The sequence below is a fragment of the Chrysochloris asiatica genome, unplaced genomic scaffold, assembly GCF_000296735.1.
Source record: "Chrysochloris asiatica unplaced genomic scaffold, ChrAsi1.0 scaffold00022, whole genome shotgun sequence".
Classification (NCBI taxonomy): Eukaryota; Metazoa; Chordata; class Mammalia; order Afrosoricida; family Chrysochloridae; genus Chrysochloris; species Chrysochloris asiatica.
The window spans coordinates 19,208,888-19,213,769 of NW_006408540.1; positions in this window are offsets into that span (position 1 = coordinate 19,208,888).

Here is a 4,882-nt window from a genome sequence, read left to right on the forward strand (position 1 = left end):
GCAAAGCCATTTGAACTGCAAGATCAGTGGTTCAAGCTCATCAGCTGCTCCTTGGAAACCCTATACAGGGTCACTATGGGTTGGAACTGACTCAACGGCACTTAACAACAGCAACAACTTTAATGTTCTAATTTTTAATGACTGTAGGCTGTTTTTTCCTCGGAATATTTTGAATGCCTTCCAGCCTAGCAGGCACATCTTTCCAAATTATGTGGAACACTATTCTGTAGTGATCCATAGGGTTTCATTGGCTAATTTTCTGTGATAGGTCACCAGGTCTTTCTTCCTAGTCTGTCTTAGTCTGGAAACTCTGTTGAAAGCTGTCTGTCATGGGTGACCCTGCTGATAGCTGAAATACCAGTGGCACAGCTTCCAGTATCTGCAATATACAAGCCACCACAGTACAGCAAACTAAAGGATAGGTGGTAGCCTGGGAAGTTCAATAAAGGAAATGAACCAATGTTAGTAGATTCAAGAAAAATCCTTAAAGCACCATTTCAAATTAAATTTACAACATATCCACAAGCAAATTTTACTGAAGGTGTTCGTTTAGAAGAGACACATATACACTGCAGAAAGAATGCATTGTTTACCATAATGTGTAGTATATAAACTTCCAATATCTGTATATTGTGATGAGAGTCCCATCTATTTTTTGTTTCTTCCCATCTATCAAAGTTATGCATGCATATTTAAAAAATAAACTCAGTCTACTTTATAGACTTTTGAGAAATAACAAAACAGTTTCATTCATCCACCCCTCTTATTTCCCCCTGGACAGAGGTAATCACTTGTCTTCATTTTAACTGATCCTCTTAGCGTTTACTTCCAGATTCCAAAATACACTTATTTAGGTATATCTTGCTTTCTTAAACTTAACACTTTCTTTTCATTAAATCAATGCTATTGGGATTATGCCTTCTCTTTTCAGATGAAATCTTTATACTGCATTCACCGTATAAGTTGTGAGAGCCAGAACTCAACAGGACTGCCTTGCTTTTCTGGGGCTCACCAGTTCTCCCACTTTGGCAAACTGTAGTCTTTCCACGTCTCCGTTGCTTGTTTTAGTGGAACAGAATTGAGTTTTCCTTGTCTAACTGGTTTCTGCCTTATACCGTTTCTGGTTGTTGCAGACTTCACTATAGTTGTTTAGCTTTATATGTTGTTGCTGTGTGCTGTCCAGTTGGTTCTGACTCATAGTGACCTATGGATTTCTAAGATCTTCTTTCTCCACACAGCTGGTATTGGATTCAACCCCACCCCACCCCCCACCCTCCCAACCTTTCAATTAGCAGCTGAGCACATCACTCCTGCGTTACCCAGGCTTCTCGGTTTTGCATGTTGCTATTGTTAGGTACCTGGGAGAAAGATGAGGCTTTCCACTCCCATAAAGATTTACAGCCTTGGAAACCCTGTACAGGGTCGCTATGAGTCAGAACCAACTCCACAGCACATAACCACCACCATTGTTAGGTACCACTGAGCCAGTTCTAACTGTATTATAGAACAAAATGCTGCTCCGTCCTTTGTCACCCTTAAAAGAGATGTGATTGAGTCCATTGCTATAGTCACTGTTTCAGGGCACCTTGTTCACAGTTCCCCCTTTTTTATTTTTGATGACCCTCCACTTTACCACCCATGATGTTCTTCTCCAGGGATTGGTCCCTCCTGATAACTTGTCCAAAATAAGCAAGACAAAGGCTCAACATCCTCACTTCTAAGGATTATTCTAGTTGTACTTTTTCCAAGACATACTCCTTTGTCATCCTGGGTTACCCTACTAGTATTTGAAATTTCAGTGACATCATTTCCAGCGTGAGAGCAACATGCGTGCCACCACAGTACAACAGACTGACAGATGGGTGGGGAAGTGAGTAGTTGTTGTTGTGTGCCATGGAGTCCGTTTCAACTCGTAGAGACCCTGTACAGGGTTTCCGAGGCTGGAAATCTTTACAGGAGCAGAAAGCCTCATCTTTCTCCAGTGGAACAGCTGGTAGTTTCGAACTGCTGACAGTAAGATTAGTAGCTTGAGTTGTCCTTAGTCCTTATATGGAAAATCCAGGATTCCAAGCCCTTCACATCCTGTACAATAAATTATCACACCCAAAAGCTGTCACTGCCATCTGCTGTGGGCCTCTCTGGGATCAGTTCAATTGGACAAGCCATTGAGACACTGAGATTTGAAGCCTTTGGATTCTAATCTCTACTCATTTAGTTTTTTAGTGCATTTCCTGTCTGTGGGATGTGACATTTTATGCAACCAATGTATGGGTACATTGGGTTTTCAGTCTCTAAAATGGTGAGAAGAGACCATATTGACCGTTATTGCCCAAAGAAGCCTCTATTGCCTATCATGCATTTCTTTACCAAGAGCCAATCCAGATTACAAGCCTTCTAAGAAAAGCTTAGGGAAAAACACATTAAGCAAAATTAAAGAAATACCTTTTTGAGTGAAGAAATAGTTTATATTGTGAAGACTTGGGACACATTCCTGACTTTTTTCTCTGATATCTTTGAGCACTGCCAGAATGAAACACAACAAGCATTAGTTATTTTCTTAGAGTCCCAAAGTTTGCAGTACAAAAGCATTTGAAATTGCTTCTGAATGCCAGGTATTTAAAGACCCCAACATAATGACTTGTTATTAAAACTGCTCATAAGTGAATGTTATTAACAAGTCCTATTTAATCAGGCAATATAATCTGATTAACTGGAATAAAAGAAGCATCTAGATCTCTAGCAATTCACACACCAGCAATGCCACACGGAGGGATATCTATGCTCCAAGCCTAAATAAAAACCTTTTCTAGGTTGTGTTTGAGAGTAAAGGCCCTGCCCAACACCTTTTCTGGGCTCTGCTGGCCTCTTGCTAAGCACCATCGAATCAAGTCTGACACATTGTACATATTAAAGAACTGAACGTACCCCAAACAAGATAGACCTCAAAAGAAAATCACCAAAACATGTCATAACCAAACGTTCTAAAGCCTAAGACAAGAAAAAAATCATGAAAGCAGCTTGGGAAAACAAAAAGCCACCTACAAAGGAGAACCAATAAGACTAAGCTCTGATTTCTCAGCAGAAACCAAGCAAGCAAGAAGGCACTGGGATGACATATAAAACTCTGAAAGAAAAAAATTGTCAGCCCCAAATCACCTACCCAGCAAAGCTTTCCCTCACATATGATGGTGAAATCAGCATATATTTAAGTATGCAGAAATTAAAGGAATTTTTAATAACCAGAGTAACTTTACAAAAGTACTGAAGAGTGTTCTTTGGACTAAGAACCATCAACAGCAGACAACAGCCTGAGATTAACATACAAGGCAACACCACCTAGAACTCAATCCAGACATAGAAGTATTTAAAGTAAAACAAACCTCTTGCTGTTAAGTGCCGTGGAGTTGGTTCCAACCCATAGCAACCCTGTATAGGGTTTCCTAGGAGCAGCTAGTGAGCTTGAACCACCGGCCTTGTGGTTCAAACCGACTTTGCAGTCCAGCGCATTAACCCACAGCACCACACCAGGACTCCAAAACAAACCTACAATACTAGAAACACGGAACCAGAGATATCACTGTATAAAGAAGTCAACTACAAAGAAAAAAAGGTGAAATAGTATAGATGCAGAATTTCCAAATGCTTAGGAAGAAGATTTTTATATAAAACAGATTTTTTAATTGGGGAAAATAACTAATAAATTACAGGGTAACTTCAAAGAAAATTAATAGACTTTCACATTGAAATAAAAAGAGGAGAATCAGAAAGATGCAGTACACATTAAAACAACAGCAGTGGAGAAAATTAAAAAGAAAACCCACAAACAAAATGAACTAAGTGCAAAAGTTTACTAGCAAAGAAACCAAGAAACCAGCAGCATCGCAAAAAACATACAGCAAAATAACAGCCATCAATTCATACCTATCAGAAATTACACTGAATGTAAATGAATTAAATGCTTCAGTCAAGAGAGAAAGAGTAGCAAAATGGATAAGAAAACAGGATCCTTCAATACGCTATCTACAAGAGACCTACCTTGTACATATAGACTAAAAATCAAAGGATAGAAAAAAAATATCAAATTAATGGCAATGAAAAACAAGCAGGAGGACAATATTAATCACTGATAAAATAGACTTTAAGACAAACACCAGCATAAGATACAAAGAAGGAAATTATCTCATGATTATAGGGTCAATTGAACAAGAAATTTAAAATAAAATTTAAAACTTCCTACCATCATGCAGCCAGAGTGCTCCTTGGAGGCCAGGATGGCCACACTTCATCTCTCATACTTCAGACACATTGTCAGGCAGGACCGGTCGCTGGAGAAGGATATCATGTTTTGTAGGTGGAGGGACAGAGAAAAAGAGGAAGACCCCCAGCAAGATGGATTGTCAAAGTGGCAGCATCAATGAGCTCAAGCGTGGCAACAATTGTGAGGTTGGCCCAGGACCGGGCAGTGTTTCGTTCTGTTGTGCATAGGTTCTCTATGAGTTGGTATCGACTCAATGGCACCTAACAACAACAACCATCGAATGAGAACAAAACCAAAACCTTTCGGATATAATAAAAGTAGTGCTCAGAGGGCAATTTATAGAAGTAAATGCACACATCCAAAAAGAAGAAAGAAACAAAATCAACACTTTCACCTAACATCTTCAACAATTAGAATAAGAACAGCAAAGTAAGTTCAGGGGTCATCAGAAGAAAAAAAATAATAGTAAAGATTAGAGCAGAAATAAATGAAATAGAAACAGAAAAATAATAGTTTCAGCAAGACAAGAAGTTGGTTCTTTGGAAAGATTAATAAAATTAACAAACTATTTACAAATCTAACAAAAGAAGAAGATGCAAATAACATGAATAAGAAATGACATGG